Below are 12,775 nucleotides of genomic sequence, written 5' to 3'. Positions count from 1 at the left end.
CTTAATTGTGCCTATACTATATGGAAATTTCTTGAGGAACGATTTCCCGATCATTCCTTGAAAACTTTGGATGAAATTCTCCATAAATCTATTGCCTTGAGTAAGATGAACTCTAGTGATCCTAGTTTTGGTAATTGTCTATTTGAACTTACCAATCTTAAGCATGCTAAAGGAGATGTTGGAATCATTAATGATATCATATTCGAAGCTATAAGAATTCATAAAAGTGACCACCTTGATGATCATTTATCTAATGAATTACCCTCTCTAGGAAATGATGAGTCACAAGATCATGATGAACATGGATACTATGATGATGATGATGATGATGATAGTGACTTCGATCTTGATGATGCAATGAGACATTTTGGTCTTATGGCAAATCTTCGGGGATATGAATCAGGAGGAAAGGAATGGGTTCTTGATAGTGGATGTACTGATCATATGACCAGAGACGAAGAGATGTTTCGTGAGCTTGCTGAAAATGACGGCCCTCGAAAATATGTCACCTTTGGTGATAATTCAAAGGGTAAAGTGGTTGGCCTTGGTAAGGTGGCCACCTCACATGATAGTTCCATTCAAAATGTCATGCTCGTTGAATCTCTTGGCTACAACTTACTTTCAGTATCTAGACTTGCTGATTTTGGTTTGAATGTCCTATTTACTGAGGTAGATTGCCAAGTATTTCGTCGAGACAATCATAAAATGGTATTTACCGGTATGCGTAGAGGTGATCTTTACATTGTCGATTTCTCTAAAAAGGCACAACCTAAAACTTTCTTTGTTGCTAAATCCTCAAAAGGTTGGTTGTGGCATAGACGACTAGGTCACGTTGGCATGAGAAACCTTGACAAGCTTATTAAAGGAAATCATATCCTTGGAGTTAACGATGTCATATTTGATAAGGATAGACTTTGTAGTGCTTGTCAAGCAGGTAAACAGGTTGGAGGAAGACATCCCGTGAAGAACATCATGACCACAAGGAGGCCACTCTAGCTACTTCACATGGATCTTTTTGGTCCCAACGCCTACAAGAGTCTCGGTGGAAATTCTTTTGGTCTAGTTATAGTTGATGATTTTTCAAGATTTACGTGGGTGTTCTTTCTTAATGACAAGTCGCAGGTCCAGAAGATCTTCAGAAACTTCGCTAGGAAGGCCCAAAATCAGTTTGACGTGAAGATCAAGAAGGTTAGAAGTGACAACGGAACGGAGTTCAAGAACGCAAATGTGGACACCTTTCTTGACGAAGAAGGGATTTCACACGAGTTCTCGGCTACGTACACACCTCAACAAAATGGAGTTGTTGAAAGGAAGAACCGGACACTCATCGAAATGGCAAGAACGATGCTTGATGAATACAAGACGCCGAAGCACTTTTGGGCAGAAGCGGTTGAGACAGCTTGTCACGCAACAAATCGCTTATATCTTCACAAGCTACTCGGCAAGACGGCATATGAGCTTCTCACCGGTAACAAACCCCAAGTTAGATACTTTCGAGTATTCGGCTCAAAGTGCTACATTCTTGATAAGCATCGTCGTTCAAAGTTTGCTCCTAAATCTCATGAAGGTTTTCTACTTGGTTATGGCTCAAACTCTCACACTTACCGTGTCTACAACAATTTCACCCGAAAGGTTGAAGAGACGATAGATGTGAAGTTTGATGAATCTAATGGCTCGCAAGTAGAGCAATTGCCAATTGATGTAGGAGACAAAGACCCTTCAGAAGCAATCCAAGACTTGTTCATTGGCAAAGTTCGTCCAACAGAGGTGAAGGAGAGTACTTCATCCGTCCAAGTGGAAGCTTCTACTTCACGACAAGGTGAACCAAGAATCGACACGGAAGCATCCACGAGTGGGACACACCAAGATGAAGAAGACAAGGAAATGCATCATGACGAACATCAACAACCTCCTTCTCCACCACGACAAGAGAACGACGACGTCAATAATGAAGAAGGACAAGAAGAAGAACAAGATGAAGAAGATGTTCAATGAAGACCCAAGCAAAAGCTCTCACGAGTTCGAGCAAGAATTGCCAAAGATCATCCCGTCGAGCAAATCCTCAATGATATACAAACCGGGAGAATCACTCGCTCAAAAACTCGTTTAGCTAACTTTTGTGAAAACTATTCATTCATCTCTAGCATTGAACCTATGAAGGTTGAAGAAGCATTGGAAGATCCGGATTGGATAAACGCTATGCATGAAGAGCTACATAATTTTGAGAGAAACCAAGTTTTGGACATTGGTTGAGAAGCCCGACAACAACCACAACATCATTGGTACCAAATGGGTGTTTCGCAACAAGCAAGATGAAGATGGACAAGTGGTTCGCAACAAAGCACGTCTCGTCGCCCAAGGGTACACACAAGTCAAAGGTATGGACTATGGTGAGACGTATGCTCCCGTTGCTAGACTTGAGTCCATTCGCATCTTACTTGCCTATGCTAATCACCATAATATCACCTTGTACCAAATGGACATTAAAAGTGCTTTTCTAAATGGTGAAATAGAGGAGGAAGTTTATGTCAAACAACCTCTCGGCTTTATCAATCCTAAGAAACCAAATCATGTTTACAAACTTCACAAAGCTCTTTATGGTCTTAAACAAGCTCCTAGAGCATGGTATAAATGCTTGACCAAGTTCCTTACTACAAGTGGTTTTGAGATTGGCAAAATTGATTCTACTCTTTTTACTAAAAGGGTTAATGGAGAACTATTTGTATGCCAAATTTATGTCGATGATATCATATTTGGTTCAACTAACCCTCTCTTTAGTGAAAAGTTTGGAAAGCTAATGTCAGAGAAGTTTGAGATGTCTATGATGAGTGAACTCAAATTCTTTCTCGGTTTGCAAATCAAGCAAACTAAGGAAGGTACATTTGTCTCTCAAACAAAGTACACCAAGGACTTATTCAAGAAGTTCAATATGCAAGAATGCAAAGGTATGTCTACACCCATGCCTACTAGTGGACATAATGATTTAACCAAAGATGGTGAACCGGTTGATCAAAAGGTTTATCGCTCTATGATTGGTTCATTGTTATACCTATGTGCTTCACGTCCCGATATTATGCTAAGTGTGTGCATGTGTGCACGATATCAAGCTGCTCCTAAAGAATGTCATCTTAAGGCTGTGAAAAGGTAGTGAGATATTTAATCCATACACCAAATTTTGGCATTTGGTATCCTAAGAGGTCTTCTTTTGATCTTGTTGGCTATTCCGACTCGGATTATGCCGGAGACAAGATTGATAGAAAGTCCACTTCGGGTACTTGTAAATTTCTTGGTAGATCTCTTGTGTCTTGGTCTTCCAAGAAACAAAACTCGGTATCCTTATCCACCGCCGAAGCGGAATACATTGCCGCTGGTTCATGTTGTGCTCAATTACTTTGGATGACCCAAACTCTTAAAGATTATGGGATTTATGTGAAACATGTTCCTCTGCTTTGTGACAATGAAAGTGCTATCAAAATTGGTCATAATCCTGTACAACATTCTCGAACTAAGCATATTGAAGTTCGTCATCATTTCATTCGAGATCATGTTGCTAAGGGTGACATTAATCTTAAGCACGTTCGCACCGATAAGCAATTAGCGGATATATTTACTAAACCACTTGATGAGAAAGTGTTTTGCAGGTTGAGAGGAGAATTGAACATCATTGATGCTTCGAACTTGGAGTAGAAACTCCATTGGATACATGCAAGACATGAGCTTATGACTAATCCATGATATATCTCTTATGATAACTATCTTATGTCTTGGATATATTTGCACCTTGCATGTTGTCTAACCCATGTAGGTGCTTGGTTGAATCTAATTCCATGAGATTGCGACTCACTCACATCTTGAGCAATCTCTACATCACCAAGACTCTACACAATGGTGGTTGAAGACAAGGAAGCACAAAACCATTCAAACATATCCTTTGACAAATTCTATGTTGAGCTTCATGATTGTCATTTTTGGATACACAAGTGCTCTTCCTTGCAAGAACTAACCCATGTAGGTAGATGAACTCAAACTCCAAGTGGTGCTCCCAACTCTTGATGAGCTACATCAACCTTGAGCACCCACACAAGTTCAACTACATGAGCAAGAACCACACCACCACCCAAGGTATGCTATTCCATCTTAGAGAAGCTTTACTCCAAGACATGAGTCAAAGCAACTTAACAAGATGAGAATACATCAAGATGCTTAAACGAAAAATGGTAACCCCATTTTGAGCTTAAACGATGGGTATGACCTACGATCAAGTGTCCTCACTTGACTCCTAAGTCAATATACTCTAACATAGGTGACTATGTCACCGCCCAATTCTAGATGAAGTTCTCTTGTGTTCTTTTCTGAGTTGTTGCATTTGTCCCTTGCATATTTGTTTCTTTCTTTTTCAAACAAAAAAAACTTCATCTAGAAACTTTCACTTTTTTTCTTTTTGATTTTTGTTCTGCATATTTCTGCATCAAATTCCTTGCAAATCTTTCAGCTAATTCATTGCAAATCTTTGTGAGATCTTACTTGACTAGTGAACTGAGGTGACAAGTGTTTTTCTCTGTGATGAACTCGGTTTCACCGAATTGTCATTTTCGGTCCAACCGAATCCCTTCGGTACTACCGAAACATGCCACTCGGTGCCACCGATTTCGCAATAGGAAAAACAGTTTGCCACATATTCTATATTTCTTCTGATCCAGCTCCACTCAATGAATCTTGTCCTCTACAAGCATCACAGTTTTATTCACTGCTTTGTGCTGAATCTCAAGGACCAAACCTATTCGACGGATTCCAGGAAAAACCTTCTTGGAAATTGATGTCAAAGGGGGAGAGAGAGATCACATCAAAGCTTATCATCAGGGAGATAGAGATCACATCAAAAGCTTATCACCTACAAAGGAGAAAGTACTAAGGGGGAGAGAATACTCAAGGATCCCAGATGCTTGATGTTCAAGAGGAGAGATGCCACATGTCTTTTTGGGGGAAAGACATGTTCATATGTACTCATTTGAATTAAGTTATATTCATATCTTTCAGCTCTGATTTTCTGTTCCCTATCTTCTCCCAATATCCCATGTCAGATTCAGGGGGAGCAAGACACCTAAGGGAAAGAAATCAGTCAAATTCATTGCATATCTTTATTCTTGGGGACATGTTGAATCCAATGTGGTACCTTGTACTCACTCTCTACATGTCATCCCAGTCTTGGTATTCTTGTGGTTTCTTTTGTTTGCTCTGGCTAGTGGATGTACCTGTGTTATCTAACTTTGTTTGTGCAGGTTCATTCCATCCTAAGCCAACTCAAGACCACAAGGTAAGTATATGCATCAAAATCATGAGTATGAGGAGTTCTTGCTTATGTACATACTGTTTGCAAGAAGGACTCATGAGCATGAAGGTATTTTCCTTGATAATCTTTTGCTCTGATGCATATGGCCAAGATACATGTAACACATTGCCTACTCTGTCATGGTTATGCTCTCGCATGCCTCTATATTTCATATTTACATGAGTGCATACATGTAGGGGGGAGCCTATGCTTGTTACATGTCCTTCCAAAGCTTTACCTGGTGTTCTTTATATCTTTATCTAAAGCTTTGATGTATGTTGCCATCAATTACCAAAAAGGGGGAGATTGAAAGCATAAGTGCTCCCTAGGTGGTTTTGATAATTGATGACAACATATCTCTTGTTGGACTAACATTTCTATCTAGCATGTTTCAGATAAGTTCAACAATGGAGTGGCATGGACTAAAGGTTGTGGGAACTCCTTCAAGATGCTAATGACAAAGGATTGGCTCAAGCTCAAAAGCTCAAGACTCTTCATTTTATATTTTAGTGATCCAAGATCACATTGAGTCTTTAGGAAAAGCCAATACTATCAAGGAGGGATGAGGTGTTGCTTAATGAGCCTCTTGCTTCATGTGATTAATGATATGCTCCAAAATCCTCAGCTACTTTCCCACTTCCACAAATGACCTAAACCCTAAGCCAAACTCGGTCCTACCGATTCTTTCTATCCGGCGCCACCGAGTTTCATTTGTCATAAGCCACTGCCAAACCCTAGCAATTCGGTTCTACCGATAGGGATCTCGGTCTCACCGAGATGGGATTGCAAACTCTCTGTTACCTATTGCAATATTTTCGGTCCCACCGAAATATGCAATCGGTCCCACTGAGATTGCAATGTAAATTCAGTGTTTCCTTTTTGTAACTTTTCGATCTCACCAAAAGAGCAAATCGGTCCCACCGAGTTTGCCTGACCAACTCTCTGGTTAGCTAATTACCAAAATCGGTCTCACCGAGTTTGTGTAATCGGTCTCACCGAGATTACGTTATGCCCAAACCCTAACCATATCGGTCCTACCGAGTTGCATGTCAGTCCCACCGAAAATCTCTAACGGTCACTAGGTTTACCTTTTCGGTCCGATCGAGTTTGTTGATTCGGTCCCACCGAGATTGGAAAACTGTGTGTAACGGTTGGATTTTGTGTGGAGGCTATATATACCCCTCCACCTCCTCTTCACTCATGGAGAGAGCCATCAGAACACATACACAATTCCAACTCATATGTTCTGAGAGAGAATCACCTACTCATGTGTTGAGACCAAGATATTCCATTCCTACCATATGAATCTTGATCTCTAGCCTTCCCCAAGTTGCTTTCCACTCAAATCTTCTTTCCACGAAATCCAAATCCTATGAGAGAGAGTTGAGTGTTGGGGAGACTATCATTTGAAGCACAAGAGCAAGGAGTTCATTACCTACACACCATTTGTTACTTCTTGGAGAGTGGTGTCTCCTAGATTGGCTAGGTGTTACTTGGGAGCCTCCGACAAGATTGTGGAGTTGAACCAAGGAGTTTGTAAGGGCAAGGAGATCGCCTACTTCGTGAAGATCTACCGCTAGTGAGGCAAGTCCTTTGTGGGCGATGGCCATGGTGGGATAGACAAGGTTGCTTCTTCGTGGACCCTTTGTGGGTGGTTGCTTCTTCGTGGACCCTTTGTGGGTGGAGCCCTCCGTGGACTCGCGCAACTGTTACCCTTCGTGGGTGGAGCCCTTCGTGGACTCGCACAACCGTTACCCTTCGTGGGTTGAAGTCTCCATCAACGTGGATGTAGGATAGCACCACCTATCCGAACCACGGGAAAAACATCCGTGTCTCCAATTGCGTTTGAATTCTCCAAACCCTTCCCTTTACATTCTTGCAAGTTGCATGCTTTACATTCCGCTGCTCATATACTCTTTGCATGCTTGCTTGATATGTATTGTGCATGTTGAAATTGTGCCTAAACTCCACTTAACACTAAAAAGCTTAAAAATTGCAACTTTAGCATTAAGTGTCTAATCACCCCCCTCTAGACACATCTACTTCTAGATCCTACAGCAGCGCGGTGAAGGAGGCGGCAAGCGCACTGATGACGTCGTCCGCCAGCGCGACGGACTCGTCGGTGTAGGAGAAAGGCCCCGCCTGAAGCATGCTCCCAGCCAGCTCCTCGAGCTGCCCCACGGTGGGCGCCAACTGTTGTGGTGGGTGCACGGCAGATGCCAAGGGATGGCTAAAGAGAGGAGGAGGCTCGAGGTCATTGGTGAACTCCAGAGGCGAGGTTGGCATGAGCGGGCGCGGGACGCCGGACATACCCAGGTTCGGGGATCTCCGGAGAGATAATACCCCTAGTCCTGCCGATTGTAGTTGGATGATCGATAGTACAATGTTGCTCCTGGAGCTGTATGGAGGAGGAAGGAAGCTGGCCAAGGCTTGGGCTGCTCCTGCTCTCCGGTGTTGCTGTTTTGTGGCTAGTCCTATGCTTACTTGCTTTTCTCTCGTATGTGTTTTCTACTTGCCCTCTCGTTCGCCCTTTCGTATGATCGTGGGCTCCCGGGGGGTTTTATAGTCCAACCCCCCAGGGATACAATGGTAATGTTACAAGTCGGTGGGTCCGTATTGTCAGTGTCCGGGGACCTGGGCTGGGTCCCGCTGAGGGCTTGTGGTTCGCTGGGTTCCCCTAGTTGTGGGCCCCATATGCCTGGGGGGGACTGTGCGTTGTCTTGTCGATCATGAGGGTGTGGCCGAGTCGAGTCACGTACAGTGCTCTCCGTCAGATTGCCGCTTGCTGTCGTCAGCGGTGAGGGCGGGGACACTGTAGCCACGTCGGCCCTGGTCAACGGGTAGGTGAGGGGCACTGTTTCCACGTTCCTGCTGACCAGAGGCATGGGCGGGGCACGGTTGCCTCGGTCATCGTTGATTGAAGTCTCGTCCCCATCATACAGCCTTGATGGGACGGGAGTTGACCCATGGCTGGATTCGTAGCATGCCACGGGTGGCGCTGGCTTGTTGAGGAGGCTTTGGTCGTGCCAGGTTCAGCTAGTCTGGCCGGCTTGCGGGGCTTGGCCGGGTCGAGCGACCTGGCCAAGCGCGTGCCGGTATTGAGGGGCGGTGCCAACCCCGTTGTTTTTTGAAGAGGATCCGGGTTCCGTTGCCTGCCCGGGGTCCATCCCCCCGACAACCGCCGAACTAAGCAAAAATAAGATGTACAAAAGATAAACATCACATACATGATATGGCCATCATCATCTTGTGCTTTTGATCTCCATCCGCAAAGTACTGTCATGATCTCCATAGTTACTAGCATGACACCATGATATCCATCATCTTGATCTTTTATCAACGTGTCGTCACATGGTTGTGTCACCAGCTATTGTTTTTGCAACTATTGTTATCGCATAGCGATAAAGTAAAGCAATTACATAGCACTTGCATCTTATGCAATAAAGAGACAACCATAAGGCTTCTTGTCGGTGTCAAAACCGGCGGATCTCGGGTAGTGGGTCCCGAACTGTGCGTCTACGTCGGATGGTAACAGGAGGCAGGGAACACGATGTTTTACCCAGGTTTGGGCCCTCTTGATGGAGGTAAAACCCTACGTCCTGCTTGATTAATATTGATGATATGGGTAGTACAAGAGTAGATCTACCACGAGATCAAGGAGGCTAAACCCTAGAAGCTAGCCTATGGTATGATTGTTGTATATGGAGTTGATTGCCTACGGACTACAACCCTCCGGTTTATATAGACACCGGATAGGGTTAGGGTTACACAGAGTCGGTTCAATGGTAGGAGATCTTGAATATCCGCATCGCCAAGATTGCCTTCCACGCCAAGGAAAGTCCCATCCGGACACGGGACGAAGTCTTCAATCTTGTATCTTCATAGTCCAGGAGTCTGGCTGAAGGTATAGTCCGGCTACCCGAACACCCCCTAATCCAGGACTCCCTCGGTAGCCCCTGAACCAGGCTTCAATGACGACGAGTCCGGCGCGCAAATTGTCTTCGGCATTGCAAGGCGGGTTCCTCCTCCAAGTCCTTCATAGAAGATTGTAAACACCAAGAGTAATGTCCGGCTCTGCAAAATAAGCTTCCACATATTGCCATAGAGAGAATAATATTAACACAAATCAAAACTGCTGAAGTATTCCGCAGTGTGTCATCACACTACGGCCAAGTCCTTTACTAGAATCGTTTTTACTTTTCCACCTCAGCATGTTTTGCGAGGCGGTTTCCTTGGCACGTCTTGTCAAAGCAGAGATCGTGTACCCCCTTTACGGGATTCTCATCAATACGGACGTGGGTAACCCAACCGCGCCATTTATCACGGCGCTTGGGAGGCAAGCGAGTTTTACTAGGCTAGTGGGGACGCACAACCGCATCCGCCCATATAAGGGGATAAGGACCCACCTTTTTACCTACGCCTTCTTCCTCCTTTGCCTATCCATCTCCTGCGCACTCGAGCTCTAGCGCCCAAGCCCGCACTTCCCACCTCAACCTACTCCAGCAATGTCCGGAGCGGGAGGCAAGTGGATGGTCTCCTCCGCTACAGAGGGCCAAGTCAAGAAGCTAAGGAAGGCCAGATACCTGTCCAAGGACATCGCGCACCAGCTTCCCAAAAAGGGGCAGCTTCTCCCCACCCCAAGGCCCCATGAGAGGGTAGTATTTCTCCCCCACTTCCTCCGCGGACTGGGTTTTCCATTCCACCCATTTGTCCAGGGGCTCATGTTCTATTACGGCCTGGATTTCCACGATCTGGCCCCGAACTTCATCCTCAACATCTCGGCGTTTATCGTCGTGTGCGAGGCTTTCCTCCGTGTCTTTCCAAGGTGGTGCGCGGCAGCCAGGCGGAGTGCGGAGGCGCCATGGCGGGCAAGATGGCCAACATCCTATGGTTCGAGGGCTCTTTTGTAGAGACCCTAAAGGGGTGGCAATCCGGGTGGTTTTACATCACCGAGCCACGCGATCTGAAATGGACTGCAGCCCCCGAGTTCCGATCCGGACCCCCCACGCGGCTTATGTCCTGGAAAGAGACGGTCCTGTCATGGGGTGACGAAAAAGAGGTGACCGGATTGCAAACATGCATCCAGTCCCTGGTGAACAAGCCAATCCGACTTGTAAATGTAATCCAGGTTATGCTCGTCCGCCGGATCCTCCCGTGCCAACAACGGGATTTTAATCTGTGGGAGTTTGACCCGGCGCAGCACCAAACCCTTAGCAGGCTCTTTGACACGACATACGAAGATGCCTGGAAGGTGCTATTCAAGGGCACCGAGGCTCCCGCATCCGCTTCCGAGGACCGCGGATACAGCTCACAGTGTCACGCTAGCGAGGTAAGCTATCTTCACCTTTTACAGGATGTTAAGCTTTCTTCATAGTTTGACTCTATGCGGGATCTAAACTCCCTTACCTTTGACAGGCTTGGCGGGCAATATCCGGACCGATTAACTGTCCGTCTCTGCTGCCCGAAGACCCAGCCCCAGCTCTACTAGTGAAGCTGCTAGTTCCGGCGCCTTATGTGGTGCAGGAGAAGAAGGCCAAGAAGAAGAAGACCACGGGGACTCGAAAGAGTGCCCGTAACGTGGTGGTGTCAGACTCGTCATCCGGCGAGTCCGAGACGCCCTCTTCCCGTGAAAACGAGGAGGAGGAAGAAGAAAACTCTCCCCCCTAGAGGAGGGAGGAGAGAAGAGGAAGGCCGCCCCAACGGGGGAGGCCGAGAGGTCTAGGAAAAGGAAGACCCCTCCGCCGGACTACTCCCCCGACGCCGAAGAGGGCGGAGAGGAGTGGCCAAACAGGGCCAAGCGTCTGGCGAAATCGTAAGTTCGGATATCAGAATAACTCATGATGTTCCTTTGTTGCACAGCTTTCCCTGATGTCGAATGTAATTATGCGGTCCGCCCCGGGCCGAATTCGACGAATCGTCGGGCGGCTCCCTGGACTCATCGGACGTGAACTCAGTTCCGCCCGCTGTCTCCCCCCGCACTGCAGACGACGCCGAAGTGGCGTCGCGACAAGCTCCGGGGAAGGAGGAGGTGGTCCCGGAGGAGCCGCAAGGCAACCGCCCGGACTCCAGGAGTGAAGGGGATAAGGCCCCCCCAGGGCTCCAAGTCCGGCTTTGTGCCGGACACCGCGCCGGAATCTTCCACAGTTCCGGACTGCGGTAGGAGAACTCCTTCCAAGAGGAGCAAGCCTTCTGAGCCGGCGGCCTTCGTCCAACCGGAGGTGCCGGACAATCTGCTGGAGGTGCTTGACGGCGCCTCCATCGACGAGGGGCACCGTACTATTATGAGTACAGTGATCCAGAAGGTTCAGTCCGCCAAGAGCGGACTGACTGAAGCTTGCGCTAGCCTTCTAACAGGCTTTGAGGTAAGTAAAAATATGTAAAAATATTACCGCATAGACAGTAGCCCCTGATGCTCTGTTTGGCATTCGGGAAGAAAAGCCGAATAGAGGATCTATTAAATTTCGCAGGAGTCTAACAAAAAGAGTCAATATGCGTATGCAGGCTTTGCTGCTATCCACCGCCGCACTGACTGTGGAGGTGGGTGTCCTGAAGCAGGACCTCGAGCGGACCGAGCAAGAGCTCGGCCTTGCCAAGCGGCAGCTTGAGGAGAAAGAAGGTAAGAAATACCTTACAGAAAAAGTGCCTATAAAAAGGCGTGATTGCAAAAAAAATAACAGGATTGTACTGCTTATTGTAGGGCCACGACTGAGGTGGCGACCCTTAAGCAGGCGTTGTCTAAGGCCGAAAAGAAAACGGCCGCAGAGCGCACCGAGCGAGACAGACTTGGGGCTCAGGTCGGCGAGGTGCAGCAAGAGCTTCAGGCTCTCATGAAAAAACATGAGAGTTTGGACCTTGAGTCAAAGGCGCAAGCATCCGAGCTCGCGACGGCCCTTGAGACTGCCAAGTCTGCCAAGGCCGAAGCCCAAAAGGCCCTCCAAGAGTTGGAGGAGATGAGGAAGATAGCAGCGGGTAAGACATTCTTCATGCAAAGCAGAAATATAAAAGTAAACTACTTGTTACTTACCCCAATCCGGAGCTCTCCAGGGGCATTCGCAGATCTTCCCCGCAGCGTATCCGATGCCGCCGCATTCTACCGAGCTGAAGAGGGCAGCTCGATGGAGAAGGTGTTCTGGTCTCAGTATTCTGAGGCCGGACACCCTGTGCCTTTGAGCGACCAGCTGAAACAGCTGGTCGAGCTCCACAAGGCGGCCGAACAGGCCATGAAGGGCTTCATAGTTTGGATGTGGCCCGGAGAGGCCCTGCCTGGGAGCTATTTCGGGCTGGTGCGGCGGCTGGTGGAGGCCTGTCCGAGGCTCGAGGTCATCAAGCGCTCCGTCTGCATCGAAGGTGCCCGTCGGGCCCTTGCCCGTGCAAAGGTGCACTGGGGTAAGCTGGACGGTGAGAAGCTTGTGAAGGATGGGCCGCCGCCGGGGAAGGATCATCGCA

The sequence above is a fragment of the Triticum urartu genome, chromosome 1 (assembly GCF_003073215.2).
Source record: "Triticum urartu cultivar G1812 chromosome 1, Tu2.1, whole genome shotgun sequence".
In the NCBI taxonomy this organism is placed as follows: domain Eukaryota; kingdom Viridiplantae; phylum Streptophyta; class Magnoliopsida; order Poales; family Poaceae; genus Triticum; species Triticum urartu.
This window is presented reverse-complemented; position numbering follows the sequence as displayed.